Source organism: Rana temporaria, chromosome 12 (assembly GCF_905171775.1).
Source record: "Rana temporaria chromosome 12, aRanTem1.1, whole genome shotgun sequence".
Classification (NCBI taxonomy): Eukaryota; Metazoa; Chordata; class Amphibia; order Anura; family Ranidae; genus Rana; species Rana temporaria.
The window spans coordinates 32,517,367-32,544,286 of NC_053500.1; positions in this window are offsets into that span (position 1 = coordinate 32,517,367).

The window sequence follows — 26,920 nt, forward strand, 5'->3', positions numbered from 1 at the left end:
GCTCCTTTCGCTAGTCTGACACGGCTTACGCGACGGGGGGCAGCTGGTTTTTTGTCAAAACGTCAATCACCAGCATGTGAGGAACGCCCACTCCCGCGGGACTCGCAACACCGAAGCCACGGGTGAATTAGCTGTACGAAGATATGTACAGCATCAAAAAAAACATAACAGGCATAATTGTATTGTAATGTGGGGGGCCAGTGTAATAAGAGAAAGTGGTTTTTAGGGTGAACACCCCTTTAAGTAGTAGATGAGCTTATTAGACAGTCTGCCCATCCTAAGCAAAGGGTTAATCTCAAGGCTTGGGTGGTACAATGTGGGGCATTTAACAAACTAGAATATTGGTGCCTGACAACCAATCGGCTTCTTCAGTTTAAGTGAAGCTCCACCCAAAATCTGCCTCCTTCACCTTCCTCCAACCCCCTCCTCTGCTGCCACATGTGGCCCTTTTTTGGGGGGGGGGGGAGCAGTTACCTGGTTTTGACAGGTACCCATTCCCACTATAGGCTCAGTTTGCCATGGCTCTTTACAGGTCCCAAAAAACTGCTGCCCATTCACAATGCACAGTGTGGGCTCACAGCAGGGGTCTGGCCTGTCCCTGTTCTCCGTTTTAGGGACGAATCAGGCCTGAAATTTTGCCTGACTCCTGTGCAATCCACTCCTGAGATGTGTGAACCGGCTCCATAGAGAGCCCGTCACAATCTGTAATGCGAATTGGAAATCGGGGGGGGAAACCAACATCCAATTCGCACTAATGTGAGCCCAGCCTCAAGCACAAAAGTAGAACTACGCTTGAGAGTCTGTTTATAAAACATTTGTTGCACGAATGTCCGACGCATTCCTGCACACTGAACAAAACTAATTTTGTTAGAGATTTACACCTGTATCATCTCCTCCATCTAGTGGCCAACATGTGGTATTGTTTTCTGAAATGTCTCAATGAGGAAAAACCTATACCGCATTTTGGCCACTAGATGGAGCTGAAGATGAACCTTGATCTTACTAAATTGGTCACATTTCATTGAGTGTGCGTCAATACTACTTCTGACCTTCGTGCATTGAATGATCGGGCGTTTTCTATGCATATTATGTGTTTAAAAAAAATCTGTCAGTTATCCACTGTCACTGCTAGGTTTGTTGAATTGAGTTTCATGGCTCACTGGCACAAAATAATGGGTTGTGTGTAATTAGAGCGGCTAAAGGAACCAACACTGCAAATGTGTTGGGAGTTCTCCAGTGTAGAAGCATCTCCACAAAAATGGTTCTTTCTTTGGATGCTCCAAGTACACAACCATTCTGTGCCATAGAGAGCCCTAGGTTGAAGCGGGTAACAAACTCTTGAAGCCTCCATTCTTCTGTACATTTTGTCAGCTGATCTCCCTCTCTGATGCCCAAACTCTTCCTACCAGTAGGAGATGAGTCCAGAGAGCTCTTATTGCTATTTATTTTTATTTGTTTTCTAGCAGACCCATGAAAGTAAGGCCTCTTTCACACGGAGCGGACCGTTTTTGTGTCTGCTCCGTGTGTGTCCAGCGGCTCAGCGGGGATCATCCGTAATCCCCGCTGAGCTGTTGGCGGATAGGGCGGTCCCCGCACACTGTGCAGAGACCGCCCTGTCTCTTCTCTGCTCTCCCCTATGGGGAATCGGATGAAGACGGACCGTCTGTCCGTCTTCATCCGATCCGTTCCGCCGGACGGAAGAAAAATAGGGTTTTCTTCCGTCCGTAAACAAACTTGTAAAAAGCGGACGAACGGTCCGCTAATGTGAAAGGGGCCTAAGGCTCTGTAAACAGTAGCAACCACTCAAAATTCATGGCTGTTATCAACTGCAAACAGGTTATTTCACTTATTATTTATAGGTGTGTTTTGTTAATGGCGATGGGCACTGGTGTGGGTCTTGCAGCTGTGACAGTAATTTTAAAGTTGTTGTAAAGGATCCCCTTTTTTTATTTTTAATTTTTTTTATGACAAACATATCATACTTCCACTGTGCAGCTTGTTTTGGACAAAGTGGCCCCGATTGTCCATTTCTGGGGTCCCTCGGCAGCTCCTCCCCCGCATTAGATTGTCCCCTTGGAGAAGTGCTCTCCCGAGGGGGTTACCTTACGGGCATGCTCCCGAGTTCAGCATTTGGGTCCACAGACATTAATGCCGCACTCAGCCCCGCCCCCCTGGTGCCCGCGTCATTGTATTTGATTGGCAGCAGTGGGAGCAAATGGCTGCGCTTCTATCGATCAAGAGCCGTGGAGAGAGGGACGGCGGGGACGCACCAACAGAGATTCGGGTCTCGGATGAGTAAAGGGGGGGGGGGGGCTAGGGGACCGGTGACTGCAAGGTGTTTTTTCACCTTGATGCATCAAGTTGAAAAAAGACGTTTACAACCCCTTTATTTTGCTTGGTCTACACCATGGGTCTTCAAACTACGGCCCTCCAGTTGTTAAGGAACTACAATTCCCATCATGCCTAGTCATGTCTGTGAATGTCAAAGTTTTACAATGCCTCATGGGATGTGTAGTTCCGCAACAGCTGGAGGGCCATAGTTTGAGGATCCCTGATCTACACTGTCACCTTAAAGTGATTGTTACCCTAGGAAAAAAAAGGGATCCTGTTCCCTTTAAAGAATTTTATACAGCACAGTGCTGTCATTAGGCCCCTTCTATCGCCTAAAAACCTGTCTGATCCTGCCTGGCTTTACCCTCCCCCTGCAAACTGACCACGGTTTATCATGGCTGCTAAGCCCTGACCCCGTGGTCAGTTTGTGTGGCTCTGTCATCCGCAGCTCTCATGTCCTCACCCCCTTCTCGTCACAGTGCTGCTATTATAACTAAAATATAAACCTCCCATCCTCTACAACATAATATGATGTGCCCCTGTGTTTGGCAGCTTTTTTATATATATATATATATATATATATAACAATATATAACAATCTGTACCTATATCAGAGCATCTCCTGTCACTTGCGTGACTCCTCAGCGCTCTCCCCAGCTGATGTCAGTGGGAGTGCTCAGTCCCTCCCACTATAGCTGTCAGCTGGGCAGAGGAGAGAGCCAAGGAGTCATGTGAGCGCCGGGAGACGTTCTGATCAGCATATTTTTACATAACAGACACTGGGGCACAAAACAATATGTTACAGAGGAGATGGGAGTTTTTTTTTTTTAATTGTACTGGGTTAACAACCCACAATTGGCACCTTTTAGGGGGGATGGGGGGTGCAGGTACTTGTCAAAACCAGTTCACTGTGGCGAACTCAGCCAGAAGTTCGGCCCTTGCCGCAGCCTGCCCATTGCGCGATTAGCGCATGCACAGTAGGAAACTGGCTGTGCCAGCACTCGAAGCTACAGTATGTGTAGCTGCTGACTTAGAATTTTTTATTGGGGGGGCTGGAGCTCTGCTTTAACAATGCAGAGCAAAGTGACGGTGTCTGTAAAGGGAGGGCTTCCTTGTGACTATAATCTGTATGCTAACATTTACGTCCCGACTCTGGCCAAAATGAGAATCACGATTTTTTTGCTTAGAAAAAAGTTCATGATTCTCACGGCTTAAAGTCTTTCACATTATACAAAATAAATTTGTGCTAAAGTTTGGGGGTTCTAAGTAATTTTCTAAAAAAAAAAAAAAAAAAAACTTTAAAACAACTGTCAGAAAAAGGTTTGGTGTTTAAGTGGTTAAATGTTCCTAATTTGGGCAGCACTGATAGGTGGCACCGATGAGGTGTAGTTTTCATCCTTATTTGCTACAATTTAATTTTTTATTATTATTTATATATATTTTTTTTTTTATCGGGGTGGCTTTGGTGAGGGGTGAGCGGGGTGGCTTTGGTGAGATATCAGGGGGTCTAAACAGACACCTCCCTTTTGAGACGGGGGGAAAGGGACTGAGGACACAGATTCCCCAGGCCCTTTCTCTGCAGCCTCAGCTGCACTGAAGATGAATGGAGAGACAGCGGCTCCCCTCCATTCATAAACTGAAGCATTGTAAACGCAGTTTATTCTGCTCAATTATAAATGGCCAGTCAGTGACCATTGACTCTGTTTAGTCGGAAAAGGAAGGGGGCTGATAAATGACACATTTACCGGCTCTTACCTCTGCTCTCCATCCTGACAGATCTGGGACGAGGGGGGGGGAGCCGGAGGAGGACAGAGGGGACAGTTACAAGCATCAATCTCCCTGTATAGGTTTAATTTAAAGCAGCTGACAGCCGGTGGGAGGGAGAGGAGAAGCGGCTGTCGGCTGCTTTATTGAAATCTATAGAGGGAGATCAGTGATTGTACCTGCCCCCACCGATCATCTGTGAGGCTGCCCCATCCCCCTGCTATGCTGAGGCCACAGGTTTCGGATTAAGTATCGGAGCATTTGCACGAGTAATCATTCAAATAAAAATAAATACAAAAATAAGTTTTTCTAAGTTTATTTGGCAAAAAATTTGAGTGTTAAAAAAAATAAAATTCCAGCATTGTTTCCCTCGCAGCTGAAGCTCTCCTTGTGCTGCCTCTGAACCACCATATTGAAACTCCTCTCTGGTTTTCATCTCTCACATTTGCAGCAGGCAGTTGCAGTACAATTTATTACAGGAGGAATCGGCGTGCCCGGCTCGTTAGAGCTTACAACCTAAAAAGGGACATTTAAAAGTTAACCATTAAAAATATTCTGATTGTTGGATTTACATATCTGTTAATCCTCTAAAATTCCACTTGGGGTCATAATTCCAGATCATCTCAGCCAAACCCAGAGGCGTGCCTAACACGGGTTTTACCTAGGATGACATTGATGTAAATCTGCACTTTGCCCCTGGTAGACTGTTGTTGTAGAACACAGCTGTATGTCTCTTCTGCAATAAAGCATCTTCACTTTCTGCTAGCAAGTCTGTACGGATTGGACGCTGGGTTGAGCGTGTACAATTCCTGCATGTCTTAGTGCCAAGATAAATTAACACCCCTATGCATACGTGTGGGAGTTGTTATCCCTGGGCCAGCCAATCTAGGTGTCTGAAGGTGCAGAACCTGAAAGATGTTGAGAGGGAGCTTACAGATGTTCCATCGCTTTGGACTATAGTGTCCCTCATCAGTGATTGGCTGCTAAGGCACCTATAGCATGGGGAGCATGTGACTCGTTTCCGTTCCTCCTGTGTAATGGCAACAGTGATTGGCTGCTCAGGCACCTAGCGCTGTCGTGTGGTATGGGAACATGTGACTTGCTTTGTTGGGAAGGCAGCTTCAAGTTGTGACTAAAAGGGGATGAGAAATGTGTGCTGCTTTATTTTTCCCCTCAAAGAAAAGGTGCAGGAACTTCACCATTGAACAGGGGGTGTGGCAAAATTGTACTAACGGGGGATAAATTCTAGAAGTGCGTTTTCACAGGTATCTGCTACCGCAGATTGCCCCTCTTTACCCACAGCCTTCTGGTACATGTCACGGGGGAAGCTGTGGGACCATTCACAAAGTGTAACTTAAAACTCGCACAAGTGCAGTGGGAAGCCCACTGTGAAGTCTTATCAAATGGTGGGTGTGGCCAGATTGCAGTGGGAGGATCTAGGAGGGGCAATTGATACTAGGTGTGTTATGTGCATTGCTCATGAATGAGCTGTGCACAGTCCAGGAGTGCGCTACACATCGATTGAAGGTACAGGGTGCGGCGTAGAGGCGTGCGCGCTGTGTACAGAGTGCGGCGTAGAGGCGTGCGCTGTGTACAGGGTGCGGCGTAGAGGCGTGCGCGCTGTGTACAGGGTGCGGCGTAGAGGCGTGCGCTCTGTGTACAGGGTGCGGCGTAGAGGCGTGCGCGCTGTGTACAGGGTGCGGCGTAGAGGCGTGTGAGCTGTGTACTGGGTGCGGCGTTGAGGCGTGTGCGCTGTGTACAGGGTTGAGGCGTGCGCGCTGTGTACAGTCTGCGGCATTGAGGCGTGTGCACTGTGTACAGGGTGCGGCGTTGAGGCGTGTGCGCTGTGTACAGGGTTGAGGCGTGCGCGCTGTGTACAGTGTGCGGCATTGAGGCGTGCGCGCTGTGTACAGGGTGCGGCGTAGAGGCGTGCGCGCTGTGTACAGGGTGCGGCGTAGAGGCGTGCGCGCTGTGTACAGGGTGCGGCGTAGAGGCGTGCGCGCTGTGTACAGAGTGCAAGGTTGAGCTCTTTCAGCGGCTGTCCATATCTCTCTTCCACTCCTCCCTCTGGATGTGAGGGCCACGTGAAATAGTCTGGTGGGCCGGATTCGGCCCTTGGGCCTTGTGTTTTGACCTGTGGTGTAGCGATGGAGAAGAAGCCTTAATCCAAAGGTCTTGTGCTTTGTCCATGCAGAGCAAGGCCCTGGTTTTCCCTAATTGCCTTGCCCCCCCCCCCTTTTGTTTGCGCTTTTTATTTTCCTCTCTTCACTCAGACAGAAGAAAAGTCCTATATAAAAATGATCTACCTTACCGCAGTGGGGGGTGTTTAGGGTGGCCGGCTTAATGTGGCGTTTTTCCTTGTATGGGCAAAACACAGGGTAACATGCAGTAAAATATGCATCACTTGATCAGGGCAATCCAGCTGCATTGGGTGACTGTACACTCCTCATCCATACCTATATGTCTCTATCTCGCTATCTCCACTAAAGAGAGCTTTCTTGAAATCTTTCCGTAAACATGCAAGCTTGGATTCTCTGAATGCAAATCCTTGTCGGCTCAGTCTGCTTCCTCCATCATGGCAGCAGGATTAATCAGTTGGAAGACTGTAGAAGCTGAACATGCACTACTGACACACGGGTCATTGCAACACTGCCTGTTTGATGAATAAATTGTATGGAAGGTTCAGTTTTTGGCAGATTAGACCACATGGAAGTCTAATCTTAGCATATTATTTATGACATACCACTGCAAGCAAAGTTGTGTATTCCATGGCTGGGCCACTGCAGAGGAGAGGATCATATTGATCTTATTATACAATGAATGAGGGAGGTTCCATGTGTAGCGCCTGGTTACTTTGGAGTAACGGTGCTATTTAAATTTAGAGGGAGATCAGAGAGTAGTTAAACTCTAATCCGAATTGTTATGTGCAAAACAGGGCATCTGTCTCAGCTTGGCTGTGCTGTGGGCTCATTATGTTGTGCTGGGGTGTCTTTCCCACTCCTGTGCGGTAAGTGGCAGCAGTGGAGTCAAGGTTTGGGTGCTCTTCCCCAGCAGCCAATCAGGAGGGGTATTTATGTCACAGATGCCATTGGTTCTGGTTCTCCATCGTCCAGTGTGGCACCCACCTTTAGAGTGGCCACATCACGGTGCCCCGGCGTTATGGCCTACCGGGGCGTGCGTGCCACGCGGTGTTCCTGGTTCCGGGGCCATGTTGGCCTGGAACATCTGAGCAGCGACGGGGACCCAGTGAGCGACTGGTTTCCCACCTTTGAGGATCCCAAGCGGTATTGCTGTTCGGTGGGGAGTCCGTCTGAGGAGCGCCATTGAGAGGCTGGCGATCCAAAAGGGCCTCGACAAACCATCGGGGATCAAGGTAGCCGGACACTGAAAGATTGATCACCTGTCAGGCTGGGTAATAAAGAGCACCTGTTACGGACATTCCTTTACTTCTACTATATGCACCATACACCCCTAGGAATTCGGAAGAGCCACGAGGTCAGGACAACAGGGCAGGCCAGTCAAGTTCCTCCACCCCAAACTCGCTCATCCATGTCTTTATGGACCTTGCTTTGTCCACTGGTCCAAATCATTTGGTGGAGGGGGGATTATGGTGTGGGGTTGTTTTTCAGGGGTTGGACTTGGCCCCTTAGTTCCAGTGAAGGGAACTCGGAAGGTGTCAGCATACCAAGACATTTTGGACAATTTTATGCTCCCAACTTTGTGGTAAAAGTTTGGGGATGGCCCCTTCCTGTTCCAACATGACTGCGCACCAGTGCACAAAGCAAGGTCCATAAAGACATGGATGAGCGAGTTTGGGGTGGAGAAACTTGACTGGCCTACACAGAGTCCTGACCTCAACCCGATAAAACACCTTTGTGATGAATTGGAGAGGAGACTGTGAGACAGGCCTTCTCGTCCACATCAGTGCCTGACCTAACAAATGCACTTCTGGAAGAATGGTCAAACATTCCCATAGACACAATCCTAAACCTTGTGGTCAGCCTTCTCAGAAGAACTGAAGCTGTTATAGGTGCAAAGGGTGGGCCAACTCAATATTGAACCCTACAGACTAAGACTGGGATGCCATGTGTTCATGTAAAGGCAGGCGTCCCAATACTTTTGGTAATATAGTGTAAACTAAAAGTGCAACTCTGGGCTCCTTGAGGCCCCCTTAATGCATTTTTTTTAGCTGCTGGTCATGTGACCCATCAAACACAGCGTGGCACATGGCATTGGTGCCACTTTTTGCACTCTTTGTGCTGGGGATTGTGGCATTGCCATCTCAAGTGGCGTGTCTATAATACCTTTGATTGTTGATTTGTTATTTTCACCTAATGAGACCAAAGTGCGTTGGGTGCCTTCAGGGGTTTTAAAGTTTTATCTTGTGAAATCAAAGACAAAAACTAGAGAACTTTTTATTTTTATATGGCTTTTGATATTTAGGTGGAACGCTATTTTCCTTAGACAATTGGCATAATCATTGCTATGTATGTGAAATGAATGCAGGGAGTACTTTGTTGAAGCGTGGCAAGTTGTAAAGCTGTGCGCTGGAAAGTTGGGTGGGTGTAATGCGCTATGTTTTTCAGCAGCTGCCAGTCCGAGGTGGGTGGGGGGCGTGCATTATTGTCAACTTAAATTACAACAAAAGTTTATTCTGGAAGGTCGGCTTTAAAGTAACATTAAAGTGGTTGTAAAGGCTAAAGGGTTTTTTTTTTTTTTTTACTGGCGTAAAACAGCGGCTGCGTAACGTATCTCATTTACGTTACGCGGCCGCAAGTTTTATGGGCAAGTGCTTGATTCACAAAGCACTTGCCTGTAAAGTTGCGGCGGCGTAGCGTAAATTGTCCGGGGGAAAGCCCGCCTAATTCAAATGATCCAGGTAGGGGGCGTGGATCATTTAAATTAGTCGCGTTCCTGCGCCGATCGTACTGCGCATGCGCCGTCCCTAAAATTTCCCGACGTGCATTGCGCTAAATGAGGTCGCATGGACATCATTGGTTTCGACGTTAACGTAAATGGCGTCCAGCGCCATTCACGGACGACTTACGCAAACTACGTACTTTTTAAAATTTCGACGTGGGAACGACGGCCATACTTAACGTTGGTTGCCCCTCATATAGCAGGGGCAACTTTACGCGTCGCAAATCTACGGAAACGTCGTAAATTCTCTGCGTCGACCGCGCGTACGTTCGGGAATCTCGCGTAAATACCTAATTTGCATAGACGACAGGGAAAACGACGTCGGCGACACCTAGCGGCGGGGAAAAAAATGCATCTAAGATCTGACAGCGTAAGAGCCTTACGCCTGTCAGATCTAAGGGATATCTATGCGTAACTGAATCTAAGAATCAGTCGCATAGATACGCCGGGCCAGATTAGGACTTACGACGGCGCAAATGGCGTTGCGCCGTCGTAAGCCTTTTAAGAATCTGGCCCCTTCAGTGTGCAGCTCCCCCTAATGCTTACCTAAGCCCAATCTCAATCCAGCGATATGCAGGCAATCTGGGTCTCTCCCTACTGATTGACTGCAGTGGGAGCCAATGGCTCCCACTGCAGTCAATCACAGCCATCCAGTGAGTGGGGGGTGAGGCTGAGCCACGCTTTGTGTTTTATGGATGGCTTGGGAGCGAGCACATACACGAGTGCCCCCACAGCAAGCAGCTTGCTATGGGTGGCACTCGGCAAGGGGGAGGGGCCCAGAGTGCTGGCGAGAGACCCGAGAAGAGATCAGGGCTGCTCTGTGCAAAACCACGTTTTTATTTTTTTATTATTATTTATAAAAAAAATTAAACAAATTTAATTTCCTTTTACAATCACTTTAAACCCTTTTTTTATTATTATTATTTTTTTATTAAAATAACAAACGCGTTTTACTTGCCTGCTCTGTGTAGTGGTTTTGCACAGAGCAGCAGCGATCCTCTTCTTCTCAGGTCTCACCAGCACCCCAGCCCCTTCCTCTTCGGCGAGTGCCCCCATAGAAAGCCTCGTTCCACAAGGGCACCCATTCGGGTTCGCTCCCGAGCCACCTGGTCTGCGTCTATTATCACAGACTGGGCAACTCGGCCTCACTCCCTCGTCACAGCATTTAACCGACCGCAGAGGGAGTCAATGACTTCCACTGCTATCAATTTGCCCAATGAGGAGGGAGACGGCGGCAATGACAGCTGCTGCTCTTGTGCACGTTGCTGGATCAGATCGGGCTCGGGTAAAAAAAAAAGAGGGGGCATCCTGCAGCAGAGAAGGTTTAAATTAGAATGCATTAACTAGAATAGTTTTCCAATGCCATTTCTGGCCCTGCCATCATAACGTTCTTGTCTCTTAAAATATTTTCAGTTTATTTGTATTTTAAATTTTTTTTTTAGATTCCATCACTTCCTCAGCTTTTACTTCCTGTTCGGTTATCTCCCAGAAGCCTTCACTTCCTTGTTGCATTACAGAAGGCAAAGTAGCTCATGAGACATTTTGGTGTAGTGAGAGTTGCATGTTTTTTACTACATTTGTCGCCTGTTTTTTTCATGTGGTAACATGTGTTCGCTTCTGTGTTTGGTGTGCCGTTAACAATAAGGCCCCTTTCACACAATAAGCCTGCTCGGATCCACCTGTCCAGGCGGATTCGAGCGGGCCACCCATTGACTCCTAGGGGCAGTAGGGGGTGTCAAATTTAATTGCATCATCGATGCATCGCAATTCGGCACCAATGCTGCGACCAAAATAATCAAAGTTTGTATGACGTCACCCGCGCTGTGCCCTGCCACTCTGAATGGAGCTGAAATGAGTCGTGGGCGTTAGCCACGAAAGGCGATGTGCCCTGATTCTGCAAACGGAGCCAAAGTGAGCTGTGGGCGCTAGCTGCGCCCTCTTTTCCTGCCTCCCGCTGACTTCATCCCCAGCCGCCCGGTGTCGCCGTGTGTTGAGCTGGCTGCTACAGGAGAGGAGACATGTGGAGCAAGTGTCCCCGGTCTCCAGAGTTGTCCTCGGGTCACTGTCACTCGGGCTGCTGCAGAAGACCTGAGCCAGTGTCCCGTATTTGTCCTCCTCACAACAGGCTGCTAAATCATAGCTTTTTTTTTTTGCATCAATGAAGTTACCAAGTCTTTGTAAAATTACGTCGGCAGGAACCCTCCTTTCCTCCGGGTGGACGTCATAGGACATCCTGGGCTTCCCGGGTGGCTAGGGGGCGCACGCGACAGCCGCATCGCTCGGGACCCAGTGCGCGTGCCCGGCAGCTGCGATGTCCGCCGGTCACCCGCCATTGCCCGCAATCACAGCAGGACCGTGGATCTGTGTGTGTAAACACACAGATCCACGTCCTGTCAGAGATGAGGAGACCGATGTGTGTTCCCAGTACAGAGGAACACAGATCGGTCTCCTCCCCTTGTGAGTCCCCTCCCCCTACAGTTAGAATCACTCACTAGGGAACATATTTAACCCCCTTCCTCGCACCCTAGTGTTAACCCCTTCCCTGCCAGTCACATTTACACAGTAATCAGTGCAGTTTTAATCCCTGTATTAATGTGAATGGTCCCAAAAAGGTGTCAAAAGTGTCCAATATGTCCATCGCAATGTCACGGTCACAAAATCGCAGATCGCCACCATTACTAGTAAAAAAAAAAAAAATGCCATAAATCTATCCCCTATTTTGTAGATGCTATAACTTTTGTGCAAACCAATCAATATACGCTTATTGCGTTTTTTTTTTTTTGTTTTTTTTTACCAAAAATATGTAGAAGAATACGTATCGGCCTAAACTGAGGAAAATTATTATTATTATTATTTTTTTTTAATTGTGACATTTATTAAATCAAAAAGTAAAACATATTGTGTTTTTCTTTTTTTTGTTTTTTTTAAATTGTCGCTCTTTTGTTTATAGTGCAAAAAATAAAAACCGCAGAGGTGATCAAATACCACCAAACGAAAGCTCTATTTGTGGGGAAAAACAAACATAACATTTTTATTTGGGTACAGTGTTGCATGTCCCGCGCAATTGTCATTCAAAATGCGACAGCGCTGAAAACTAAAAATTGGTCTTGGCAGGAAGGGGGTGAAAATGCCAGGTATTGAAGTGGTTGGTGAAATGGCATACATTGTGGTTTGGGGGGATGTTATGGGGACATTGCCCGTAGTCTCTGTCCATCTTCAGTACCATGTCCGCAGTCTCTGACCATCTCTTGTATCATGTCCGCAGTCTCTGTCCATCTTCAGTACCATGTCCGCAGTCTCTGACCATCTCTTGTATCATGTCCGCAGTCTCTGTCCATCTTCAGTACCATGTCCGCAGTCTCTGACCATCTCTTGTATCATGTCCGCAGACGTTGCAATCTGCAAGCTGACTCAATAGTAGAAGAGGAGTGTCGGGAGAGCGGAAGCGAGCGAGCAAGGGTCTCGTTACAATAATTAATGGCCCCCGAAAGTACAACTAGTTAATTTTAGGTGTATAAAGGTGGCCATAAACTATATAATCTGATTGTACAATCTCCTTTTTAGATTTACCAAAACACACCTATCTATCCAGTCAGGCAACCCTTTGCATTACACAGTTGATGGTAGATCTAAAGGAGATTGTGCAATTAGATTGTACAGTGTATGGTGAGATTTAACCTCTTAAGGACCAGCCCTTTTTCTGACACTTGTTGTTAACAAGTTTTAAATTAGTATTTTTTGCTAGAAAATTAGTTAGAACCCCCAAACATATTTTTTAGCAGAGACCCTAGAGAATAAAATGGTGGTCCTTGCAATATTTTATATCGCACTGTATTTGCGTAGCAGTTTTTCAAATGCAATTTGTTTGGGAAAAAATGCACTTTCATGAATAAAAAACAAACTGTAGTAAGCCCAATTTTTTTGTATAATGTGAAAGATAATGTTACGCCGAGTAAACGGATACCTAACATGCCATGCTTCAAAATTGTTCATGCTCTTGAAATGGCGACAAACGACGGTACCTAAAAAAAAAAAAAATCTCCATAGGTGCCGCTTTAATTTTTTTGTTACAGATCACCAGTTTAGACTTGCAGAGGAGGTATAGTCCTAGAATTATTGCTCTCACTCTAACAATCACAGTGATGCCTCACATGTGTGGTTTGAACACGTTTACATAAGTGAGCATGACGTACATAAGCGTTTGCTTCTGCGCGGAAGCTCGGGTGGACAGGGCGCATTAAAAAAAAAAAATAGCCTTATTTTACATTGTCCTCCCCCTTTTTTTTTTTTTTTTTTTATCACTTTTATTCCCATTACAAGGAATGCAAACATACCTTGTAATAGAAATAAGCATGACAGGTCCTGATCTGGGGTCAAAAAGACCTCAGATCTCACATTTACACTTAAAAGAAAAAAAATTAAAAATTTCATTTTACATTTACTAAAAAAATGTAAATAAAAAAAACTATCCCTTTTTTTTTTTTTTTAAGGCCGTTAGGCGGAAGTGACATCGGACATCACTCTGGTCCTCCAAGGGCATAGAGCAGGGATATGCAATTGGCGGACCTCCAGCTGTTGCAAAACTACAAGTCCCATCATGCCTATGCCTCTGGGTGTCATGCTTGTGGCTGTCAGATTCTTGCTATGCCTCATGGGATTTGTAGTTCTGCAACAGCTGGAGGTCCGCTAAATGCATATGCCTGGCATAGAGTGAAGTGGGGGCAATCTTGCCCTCACTCAACTTCATGCTCATTGCTCCAGGGGATCGGAACGTTTCCCCCTTTAACAATGACTCCGGTAAGCAGGTGAAACGACCAGGAAGAGGGGGGCACCTCTCACGCTGCCTATAAAAGTGATCCAGTGGCGAATATGCCACCGGGACCACTTTTACCAGATGCCAAATCGCCGACTGTGTAAAAAAAAAAAAAAAAAACAGGATTATGTCAACTAGCTGCTGCCATAACCACGGTGTATATATAACATCAAAGTAATGATGTATTTATATACAGTGGGCAGTCCAGGAGTGGGAAAGACTTCCAGGGACCAACTCTTGCTGCTTTCTACAGCTCTGTTCCACATCAGATGTTTTGGGATCGCTTAGCTCCTACATACTTAAAGTGGACGTTCCATCAAAAAGAAACAATTTTGCTTTAAACTGTAGCTTACGACTAAAAAAGAAACAAAAAAAATAATTTTTTTTTTTACTTATCTGGAAATGCCTGTTGCTATGCGGGCCCACGAAATCTGCCTTTGAAAGCACCTAGGATTCTGACATCATCTCCCTTTAATGCTCCTGGGAAATGTGGGCCATCATTTCCCAGGATGCAGTGCGCTGTCCAATTATCACTAACCATCCAAGACTTCCAGGAAGTAAGTGCCTGTAGGCTTCACAATGCCCACAAGCAAAATGACAACGGTGTAGATATAGTTTTATAAACTATCTTTTTTGAATATCTATGCAGATCGGCGGCGGATTGTAAAATAGTAAGTGACCAGATTTATATTATAAAAACGCAGGATGAAAGGACATACATTTAAAAAATGCTAATTGTGGTTGGAACTCCGCTTTAAACAAACAATCTATTGAGGAAAGTGGTCCAAAACCAGCAGTGGCTGTGTATAGAGGGAGAACAGTGCTCACTGATATTGCCTGCATTGGAGAAGTATGAAACTACAGAGGTGGGTAGGAGCAATCCCCTGGAGGGAGAGGGCAGGTGCAGGGTGTGTGTTAATGAAGTCAGCTTCTGGACGACTGTCTTAGTTCAATAACTGTTTTCTCATCCTAAATTCCAGGACAGGTGACAGGAAGTAATGGAGGAGTTTTCCATAGGAGACATTGGAAGCTGAGGTAAGGCCTGTCCTAGAATAGAGAATGTGTTTTTCTTTTCTGCAACAGAGGTACATTAATTGTATATTAGGGAATCTGCCATTTTTAAATTGCTTTTAATACCATGGGATGTGTACCACTGGTGGGTTTCATATGCTTGCTCTGGGCAGGATACAGTAGGACTTGACATTTTATAGTTGGGAATGGAGCCTGTAATGAGGGTCACTTCTCCACCGTTCTATACTGCCAAGAAGCTATCACAAGGGTAATCCCCCCCCCCCCCCCAATCACTAGACTGAGCTTGATAAGTATTTACTGGCTTCTGTGACCATGTTGGTGAGAGTTGTGATTGAACTCAATGATGAAGGTATCAGGCAGCGGGATCATCATTGGAAACCCACAGGAATAGGGAAAAAGACCACAGTGGCAAGGCGTCACCTGCCTGGTCAATACTCACCCAGCATACCCAGGGCATTTAGAAAGCCAACCAAAAGTGCACTTATCTGTGCAAGCCCTAAGATAATGGAAACTTTGGAATGGTTTTGCATGAGTTTGGGCAACACTGGGTTAAAAAAAGCAACCTGTCAGATTCCATGTTATTCTGTAAACATTGTTATGTATTGATGGCCTATGATGAACTGGCTGAACAAGCCTGTCAGCGATGACACAATCGGAGTTGCATTCTCAGCTGGAGTACTCCCAACTGCAAATATGTAGAGTTTGCATTGGAGTTGTGTACATGTCTACTATAACCAGTGAAGTTCAGTTTTTGGTATGTGCATAGGAGGTGACCACTTAATGCTTTCTTGTACATTCCTCCTAATGGAAAACTGTACCATTGAGTTCTTGGCTCGGCACACATATGGCCATTATAAGAGGGTGCTATTCTCAGTGTTCATTTTTAATATATATAATATATTAATACGGTGAATGCAACAGGAATAGTGAGCCTTGGGGTGGGGTTGGCTACACTCTCAGGTAGATATCATCATAGACTCCTTTTTTATAATCATGGCCGCTTCTACCGTCGTTCCTTGGTTTTGCCAATGCTCCCTACTTTTTTTTTTTTTTTTGGGCCTGATGACCAGGACTTCCAAGTTTCTACAATTTCAGTTCTTTCTAAGTTAGATCTGTATATGTTTGATATGTACTGTATAAGTTAGATACATATATGCCCCAAACTATCAGCTGTATGACCGTGTCGAAGGGCCACATAACTGCCGAGCAGGGTACAGCACAGTGTGTCGGCATGCAGAGGCCACACAAAGGCAGAGGTGAAAGAGAACAGTGTATTAAAGTGGTTGTAAACCCCTTTACAACCACTTTAAAGCGGGGGTTCACCCTATAAACAAAAAAAAAAAAATGTTTTTCTTCTAGCATAAAATGAGGCATAGTAGCGCGAGCTACAGTATGCCTGTCTTGATTTGTTTATCCCCGTACTCACAGTGCAATCGTACATTGAAGATACCGACTCCCCACGGGGAATGGGTGTTCCTATCCAGACGGAGGATGATTGACGGCCGGCTCTGGCACGTCACGCTACTCCGGAAATAGCCGAAATAGGCTTGGCTCTTCACGGCGCCTGCGCATAGTCTGTGCGCAGGCGCCGTATAGCGCCGTGAAGAGCCGAGACCTACTCCGGCTGTCTTCGGGGAGCGTGACGTGCCAGAGCCAGCCGTCAATCATCCTCCGTCTGGATAGGAACGCCCATTCCCCGCGGGGAGACGGAATCTTCAATGTAGGATTGCACTGTGAGTACGGGGATAAAAAAATCAAGACAGGCATACTGTAGCTCGCGCTACTATGCCTCATTTTATGCTAAAATGCTGCTATGGAGGGTGGACCACCGCTTTAACCTACAGGTAAGCTTAGATTAAGGCTTACCTGTAGGTGCTTGAAATATCTCCCAAACCTGCACGGTCTAGGAGATATTTGCAAATCGCCGTTGGGCGATTTCTTGTGTGCATGCGCCAGATTTAGAAAGGGCACGCTGTGCCGTTTCTATCTCGGGTCATGCCGTTAAAGGCGGCTCCCGCGACTCCGGCCAGTCACAGAGTTGGAGTTCGCGCCCCCGGAAAGAAGAGGGCTTCTTCTGCAGGTAAGTGTCATATAATGGGCTACTATGCGATGCATAGTAGTCCATTATGCTTTTCCTTTGCAGGGAAACGAAACAAAGAGGAAGGTTTACTTCCTCTTTAAAGTACAGTGGAACCTCGGATTACGAGCATAATCCATTCCAGGAGAATGCTCGTAATCCAAAGTACTTGCATATCAAGGCGAGTTTCCCCATTGAAGTAAATGAAAACGAAAATAATTTGTTCCGCATCGGCTTCAATGGCATGCAATACCGAATGCGGCCAGAGATGGGGGGCGCTGAACAGCCTCAGAAACGGACGGAAAGGCCCGAGGACAGCTTGGCTGACCTCGGCAAACCTCGGAAAGGCTCAGGAACTGAGTATTTTTGTGTCTTTCCGAGCATTCCTGAACTGCGCTGATTTGCTGCAATCGGCGCCGTTTGGCTCCACTTGGCTCCGGCGCCACCCCACCTCAGGCCAAACGCAGTACTGTACACTGCTTTGGCCTGTATCCTGCTCGTTTTGTGAGACAACACTCCCAAACCGAGTTAGGATTTTTTTTAAATACAGCGCTCGTATAGCGAAACGCTCCTTAACCACGTTACTCGCAATCCGAGGTTCCACTGTATAACTAAAGGAAAGACTTTTTTGTTTTGGATAGAGGAGAAATGGATTAGAACACCTCACCCTCTCTGTTTTGTCCTGTTTACCATTAGCATTGAAAGTAAAAGAAAAGCCCAAATTTTGGGTTGTCCCCAGAAAAGTAAGAGGGGAAATCATCTAATAGTGACATTGGTTCTGGCGATCCTCTTAATTTGCAGGAATTTCCTCTCGCTTCCTGTTTAGCTAAGGGACAGGAAGCGAGAGTAAATCTCCTCAATGGGACACAGATGGCAAAAAATAAAGCTTACAGGGGTTATAACCTTTCCTTACTACTTCCAAAAAAAAAGAAAAGTTTTGCCTACAGTTTTACTTTAGGAAAGTCCCAACAATACACAATTAGACCCGTGGGCAGGCAAAGCCGAATGGCGCCATTTACAAACTGTAGCAGAGGAGCTTTCTCTCGATGATGCAACGAGAATCGGGAATGCGGCCGGGCTGGTCCACACCTAATTGGGAGGCTTCCTACGAGGAGATGGTGTAGTCCCTTCAATTTCCCTACTCCTTTGGAACCTCTCCTTGCTGCTATGCTCTGACAGACGGAAAACCTGTCCCTATCCTAGCCACTCGCCAAAAACACGAGAGCCACCATCCTACATAAATACTGTACTGGCCCAAGATGGCTGCCGAGATCACGAGGGGCGCTGGGGTCCAATTGGATAGCTGTTCTCAAGGAGGAAATCACGACTTCCTTCCCCTTTCTGCATTGCTGCTTTGGTTGAGTGCCATCTACAGTGGGGAGTACAGACTGCACCCGCCTACATGGTCGCCACCTCTACAGCTGTACTTTTTTTTTTTAAATGTTTTTTAATTATTTTTGGTCCTGGGGGACACAAAAGAGGACTTTTTTTTTGTACTGTGTGCAGGAATAGTTCCTTGCTGACAATTGAGTCCCATATCTGAGGTTTATTTTAGATTGTGTTGTAGCACAGGATGTGGACCATCACTGGTTTTAGTAGCGGGTTGGGCAATCTGATGAAGTCACGTGTCGTGACGTAACGCGTAAGGCCTTGCTAGACGTGACCGGAAGTGACGTGACATCCCGTACGCACATCCGTACCTTTGTCATCTCATGTTTTGATTTTTAGCTTTATGCTCAGCATTTATCTTATTTTTGAGTTTTAATAAAATCCCATTGTGGACTACTTCACTATTGGAGCCCTTTCTTTTCCTCTCTATTATTTTGGGAATTTCCTGTCGGTGGCTATGTATGGAGGCTCCATTTTTGTGAAGCCCTGAGCCGCACACACGGACAGAAGGACACGCTCCAGGAGAGGACACATGGGATTGCAGCCGCTCGTCGGAGCAGGGAGGAAGTTGTCTCTGGTATACACCACATCCAAGGATTTCAAGGCTGTTTTCCCACATTGGGGAGGTAAGCGCTCTGTGAGCCCAGCTGTCTTGTGGATTGTTTTTACCATCGTTGCACGGATACACAGTTTATCGCTGTTATTTGGGACACTTTATTTATTTATTTATTTGGGACACTACAGTTTATTTTATTTTATTCTGACCCTTGTTTGCAATATCACATAAGTTGTCATAGTATTGACATGCGTTTTTTGAGGTATTTTTTCATTTAGGTGAATATATTATACCCTTATCGTTATACACCAGGTTGTATTTATATGTGCACCATTTATCAATTTTTGCGCTCATCATTCACTTTATAAGCACCAGAATGTTACACTGGAACTTCTTGGTTTGTGGCATCAGTCTTGATCGTCATGGCAGACATGTGCAGAGTAGTGTGTGTATGCTGGGCACAATGATGCTATCTCTTCAATCGGAATGGGTCACGTGGCTGTCGCATGACTTTAGCAGTCTGGGTTTTCATGCTGCAAAAATGTCTCTGATTGGAACTCACACAAGCATGTTATAATTAAGCAGAAAGGCCACAGTGACTCACGGGTCACAGCTGTCAGTCTCTGATAATCTTGTATCATAAGCTGTTTAATGATGAAACATTTACAATGCAAAATGAGAAATTAGGTATGAAAAAAAAATCCAGGAAAATGCAATCCTTACTATAAGCTCTCTTTTGCCATTTCTTGCTCAAGGTGCTGTTTGAGGCACTTACCTGTAAGAGCTGCCTGACCCGAGATTGTCCTCTACAGAATTGTTTTTTACTTACTATATAATTATACTAATTATGGATCCAGTGTCTGATATTTATTTATAATCTCCATCTACATTGGCTGTGATCTGGAAGCGGTACTAATTCCAGGGCAGGCTTAGCTTTCCAGTAGTGTCCAGGATTCACCTGGGTTTCAGTCCACCTGAAACCCGGACACCTTATTCAGGCTGGGCTGTGGCTCCTCAAGTAACCAAGATAGTTGCATACAAATCTTTCGCTGTCTGGGAGCTGCGGGCAGCTCTCTGGGGGCAGACTTGGCATCAATGAAGAGTGGGGCGATGAGGCCAGCGAGAGCAATTTGGCCACACCCACTGTTCGCTGCATTATGTCTCTCCTTGGGCACCCAAATAAATCCCAGGTCTTTTATAAATCCTATTGGGCCAGATTCACGTCCGATCGCGTATCTTTGTGCGGGCGTAACGTATCTGATTTACGTTATGCCTCCGCAACTTAGACGGCAAGTGCTGTATTCTCAAAGCACTTGCTCCATAAGTTGCAGCGTCGTAGCATAAATCGGCCGGCGTAAGCCCTCCTAATTCAAATGTGGAACAGGGGGGCGTTTTTATGTAAATGTTGTGTGACCCGACGTGATTGACGTTTTTCCCGAACGGCGCATGCACCCTCCGTGGAATTTCCCAGTATGCATTGCTCCAAAGTACGCGGCAAGGACGTCATTGGTTTCGACGTGAACGTAAATGACGTCCAGCCCCATTCACAGACGACTTACGCAAACGACGTAACTTTTTCAAATTTCAACGTGGGAACGACGGCCATACTTAACATTGTTACGCCGCACTTACGCCACCATATAGCAGGGGTAACTATACGCCAGGAAAAGCCTAACGTAAACGGCGTAACTTTACTGCGTCGGCCGGGCGTACGTTCGGGAATTCGCGTATCTAGCTAATTTGCATACTCAACGCGGAATTCGACGGAAGCGCCACCTAGCGGCCAGCGTAAATATGCAGTTACGATCCGACGGTGAAGAGACTTACGCCTGTCGGATCTAACAGATATCTATGCGGAACTGATTCTAAGAATCAGGCGCATAGATACGACGGCGCAACGCAGAGATACGCCGTCGTATCTGGAGATACGCCGTTGTATCTCGACTGAGAATCTGGCCCATAGTGTTTATTGCAAAAAATACAATGGCATTGTGCAACCAAAAGTGTTTGGGTTGAACTTGAAGAAAAGGTGGCAACCCTGCTTTCCACAATGGCCTTTTATCTGGATGTGATCCTTTTTGCTGTAACAGCAAATGGTTGCCTGGACAGATTCCCTGCCCCATCATAATACACAAGAAGATGGCTTCTTACCATAGGTGTGCGCAGCCTGTTTTCATAGGGTGTGCACCTGAAAGCTCAAAAACAAGGTACCGATCTCTCACTGTGTTCGTTCAGAAAGAGAAGGGGCCAGTAAATGACATTACCCCTTTCCCCCACTCATTCTGAAATATCATCTATGTATGCCCACTGCAGTAACCAATGGGAGATGTGGGAAGCCAGCCATGCTGTGGGAGGGGACACTGGGCAGCATGGGGATTCTGCACTACAGGAAGTGATTAGGGTATGCCTGGGCACACCTGGCACACCCTGTGCACACGCCTATGCTATTTTACTATTTTAAAAGGGACCTCCGCAAACCATAGACGTCAATATTTATTCTATATATTCTGTGTATGTGCCAGTCATTTATCAGCACATCTTTTCCACATTAGCTTTGAAACTACTTTGGCTACCCATAATTCCCCAGTATCTTATGGTCAAAATTTCTGTCCATGCTCAACTGTACGTGTGCCCAATTGCAGTGCCCATTAAGACGGCTTTACAGAGCCATGTACTATATGGGAAGATATTGTTCTAGGGCTCACTGCAAGCTGTAGATCAGACATTTTCGCTTATCTCTGGGTCTTATGCAATGCTTATCTTGAAAACGCAGTAATGTGTCCACCCCTTCACTGTGTGTCATCGGACTGATAGCGCAGCACACTGAGATCAAAGTACTGATGGCTTGTATTACCCCCCATTCCCCCCCCCCCTTCCCCCCCCCCCCCCCCCATCGATGTCTCATTGTGAAGATTTCCCTTTTATTTCCTGTCCCAAAGCCAAACAAGACCTGAGAGGAAATCCCTGCAAATTCAGGGAGTTCCTTAGGGACCCGCAGGTACTCGCTTTTGTTGCCAGCGGTTTAAACATTTAATGGCTGTGTGTTGAGCAAATTTACACTGTAATGCCGCGTACACACCATCGTTTTCTGCGATGGAAAAAAACGTCATTTTCAAAAACGTCAATTTAATTGACCGTGTGTGGGCAAAAACGTCGTTTTATGTCTTCTAAAAAACGACAGAAAAAAATTGAAGCATGCTTCAATTTTATGTGTCGTTTTTGGCCGACGTCGTTTTCTGTGTTCTAAACATTGACCGTGTGTACGTAAAAACGTCGATTTAAGCCCGCGCATGCTCAGAAGCAAGTTAGGAGACGGCAGCGCTCATTCATGTAAAACGACTGTTCAGAATGGAATCAGCACATTCGTTAAGGTGTTTTTCAGCTTATAGACAAGAAAATAAACCGCATCTTTAACCCCTGCTTTTAACTGCTACCCAGAAATGGACGTTTGTTGCGGCTGATCTTGTTGCATAGTTATGACAAGCTTTTAATTAGTTTCTTTCTTGTTTGATAATGTTTATGTTTGTGTTCTGTTATTTAGTTGTATCTTCCATCTTAAACATTTTAAATATATATATTGGTCCACCTTTTATTTTTTTTTAAAATTTTTCTCACCAATTTGATTAGTAATCTCTATTATTTTTTGATTTAGGAGTGTGTGAAGTGTATGCAACAACCTAATTTTTTAGTTTACTCACCCACAAGCATGTTTTTTTACCTTGTTAATGTTTTCATTATTTTTTTTGTCATGGGTCTGCCCACTCAATACTGATCTCTCAAATCTACAATAAAGAAACATGTTAAAATTTGGCAGAAAATTAAATTTTTATTTTAGTCTTCATAAAAATTTAGAAAAAAAAAAAGTGGCAAACCAAAAACACAACATAATAAAAACAAAGATGCCAGGGTAGGCAGCACTTTAGAGCATGCTTGTTTTTTTCTGAAAACAAGGGTCCCCGAAGCCACAAATACAGCCTGTGAGTCCACATAAAAATTCCATCAGGGGCACCGTATTATTTCTTCGCCCTTTTCTTCCCAGCAGCCTTCCCTGCAGTCTTCCCTGCAGCCTTCCCGGAAGCCCGAGTCCTTGGGGGCTGGGTTCCTGGAGGAGATGAGGTGGCAGGAGCCATAGCAGCCTCATGAGGTGGAGAAGCAGGAGCAGGAGCAGGTGCAGGAGCAGGAGCAGGAGCAGGAGCAGGAGCAGGAGCAGGAGCAGGAGGAGCAGCAAGGACAGGAGGAGCAATCCGCACAATGTGGGTGTCGTCATCGAGCTGCCCCAGGGATGCCATGGTTATGGCTTCGAACATGAGGAGTTCGCAGCGCACACGCTGGCTCTGCTCCAGATTGTACAGCTTGGCTGCAATGAGCGCTGCGAACCCCTCAACTTCACTGGGTGGCTCTCGGATGGCTGCAGTAGCTTGGCGAAGCAGGCCCTGGGTCTCCTCCTCCATCTGTCGCATACTCCTGAGCCGTTTATTGGGATTGCGGAATGGAGGGATCCGGGAGATGGTATCCCGCCGGCGTGCCTCCTGGGTCCCACTGGGGCCTGCCACCTCCTGGCTCCCAGTGGGCTCTGCCACCTCCTGCCTTGCAGTTGGCCCTGGCTCCTCCTGGCTCCCTGTGGGCCCTGTCTCTTCCTGGCTCACTGTGGGCCCTGGCTGTTCCTGGCTCCCTGTGTGCCCTGGCTGTTCCTGGCTTGGGTCTGCCTGTGTATGAAAAAAAGGAACATATGTTATTTGTGTTTGTCATTAATCACACACATTTTTACAATCATGAGTGATGCAAATTGAATGTCAATATATATTACACACAGGGTCGCCATCCTTAATTATGTGGCCCCTTAAACACCTTCAGACATGGTCCCCCTGGAATTATGTGGGTTGTTGCATGCCTAATTTAGTAAATAAGTGGCCTTTTACCCAAAAATTAGGTTAATCAATTTAGTGTCAACTAGATAGTACTCAAAAAGGGTGTCTTCCATCTGGGACCCCTTGCAGGTGTATTGCGTTACTCCCCCCCTACTGGCCTATCTGAAAATGCCACCCACTCCTTCATCAACATTATTAATTTGCCCATTTTGACCCCATCATGTTTTCCCACTACTGACTATTGATCCTATCCCTAAACTTTACGAGATTCACATAGAATTTAGAACAATAGTAACATACATTTACCATTATTACTATACTTGTCATATACTAACTAAATTCAAACAAAAAACACATACCATTCTCCACGGCTCACAATTGGGGTCCTCCAGGAACTCTTCCTCTTCCTCCGAGCTTGTCTGCTCTTGTCTGCAGGGAAGACTGGAGGATTGGCTGCTGGGAAGCTGGGAGCTACCTCTTGGGGGAAGGGTAGACAGGGATGGCCTGGTCTCTATGTGGTCGTCCAGGAACTGCAGCTGACTGTAGTACCACAGGGTTGGTTTGTAGATGGAGTCAGCTGCAGCCCCAGACCTCATTGAGGCCAGGACTTGGACCCGTTGGGCCCTGTAGGTGCCCCTGATGGAATTGATTTTATTTTTCACAGTGGCTGTTGTGGCGTTGGGGACCCTTGTTTTCACAAAAACAAGCATGCTCTGTCTAGCTTTCTCCCTGGCATCTTTGTTTTTATTTAGTGTGCTTTTGGTTTGCCACAGAACTGGATGTTCTTTCCATTTTTGGATGAAGTCTGTGAGGAAGTCCGCATCCTTGAAGGCATCCATTCTTTCTGCACATGAAACAGAAGCCAAAACATAATGTAATTAAAGGCACTAGCTTACTTCCCCTAACTAGCCCACAAACTCATTCCCTATTCACTATAATAAAGTCGGAATTAAAAACTTACGTCTCGTCGTTATTAGGAAAGATCGGGAATTACGACTTCTTCCACAGACTATGCAGGCCGTTTCCAAACACGTCCCATCCCTTTTACACTACGCACGCGTGACGCTCCGCACGACACCCCGCCCCTGACGTTCGGTATCGTCCTTTCCACGCCCCTTCTCTGTCGTTTGGTGAGGGAGAAAAGATGGACAACATGGAGGTGTATTCCAGCTCAAGCCAGGAGGCAGGCCAGGCCCAACCACGCCGCAGATTCCGCTGCAGAGCCTCCAACATGTCATTTAATGAAATGGTGGAGATGGTCACCATATTGAGGAGGGAGGACTATGATGCCAAGCATGGCCCCTACATGCATCCCAATAAAGTAAAAGCACAAATTATGGAGAAGGTCATCCGTAGGCTCCAGCGGAAGTTTGGTAAAACCAGGAGCAGAGAGCACCTGCGCAAAAGGTGGTCGGATTTGAAAAAAAGGGAACCCCACCAACTTTACCGAATTAATAAGGTGATTCGAAGAAGAAGTAAGTTTTTTCCATGTGTATTTAATTATTTTTGTGTGTTCTTTGTGCCCTTTTTTTTTTGTGCCAGGTTGACCATAAAATGAATATTATGAATGTGGACGCATGATGCAGTCGTCGTAGTCGTCGTTCATTCGGTGACTTTCAATAATCCAAGACCATATTAACGAGAAATGGCATCATGCCTAGTTGGCATGTGCAAAGGGGAGTTGAAGCACTGTATCTGATCAAAAATCGTAAATTGAGGAATTGTGGGCGAATGAACGACGACTCCTATGACCAATTAGTCGACACAAATATGAAAGTTGTGACATTTTTGGGGCTTAAAAAAAAGGTGTATTCAATTCTGGAATAGATGGAAATGTGTTTCAGCTTATTTTAGAAGAAACGTAAATACCTTGAGATTCACAAAAAGGAGCGTTTGCTACTCCTTTTTTTATTGAACATGTGTACTCAGTAGCACAATTGTTTGTCACAATCACAACCTATGTTGGGTCACACACAGGGGTGAGCAGATCCAGGGGAGACTTGTTTAGCTTACATATCTAAACGTAAAAATTGTGTTAACTGATTTGAGATTACTTTGTGAATGGATTAAATATTGGTCTATTTTATTGATAATTGTTTAAAAATCAACAATAGTGACCTTTTGTTTAGCATTTTTTAATTTTTGGGTGTCATTTCAGGCCGCTCGTAATGGTTGAACCTCATGTTTTCCCTTTCTTCAATCTTGTAGGGCACAATGAAGCACAAAGGCAGGAGGCACAAGCCAATCAAGCCACACCCCCGAGGGATGTAGAGGAAGAGGAACCTGCCTCAACATCCGGTAAAGTAACATCTACCACATTTTCTGTGAATATAGATATAGGCATACAATCTTTTAACACATGTTTTGGTTCCACATTTCAGGAGGAAATCGGGCTGGTCAGGGACTGGACACGTATAGTGCCCAGCTCCTCATCGGCGAGGTTCTCACCTGCAGGGCCCAAGTTGAGGACATACGTCTGGCCTGCCGTGAAATACGCCACAAAGCCAAGACGCTGGAACGGCAGCTAAAAAATTTTATTAATGTTTTGGGGAGGGTTTAATTTTTGGTGTATTTTCTTTTTTCCTTGAATTTAAAAAAAAAAAAAAAAAAAAAAAAAAATATATTTTCTAATAATCAAAAAAGACCAAAAAAAAAAAAAAAAAGATTATATTTTGTAATAATCAAAAAAGACCAAAAAAATAAAGAAAATATATTATATTTTGAAATAATCAAAAAAGACCAAAAAAAAAATAAAATAATTTATATTTTGAAATAATCAAAAAAGACCAAAAAAAAAAAAAAATAATTTATATTTTGAAATAATCAAAAAAGACCAAAAAAAAATATAAAATGATTTGTTGTACTAATCAAAACTAAAAAAGTAACAAATAAATAACATTTTGGACTCCAAACAATTTGTGTGTAGTTATTGGTATCAATGCAGACTCATTAAATTAATCTGGCATATTTGTAGAGTTATTAAGATTTAACACTCATGGGAATTTATTACATCCCAAACACATGGCTGGATGAGAACCTACGAAAAAGAAACATTACCCCCCAAAACTTAGAAATAACTAAAATCAAACAAATAAACACTGTTTCATCAAACAAAAAGTAAATTTATTTTTTTAAACAAGATCAGGCATTGCAATGGCCCCCCTCCCCAT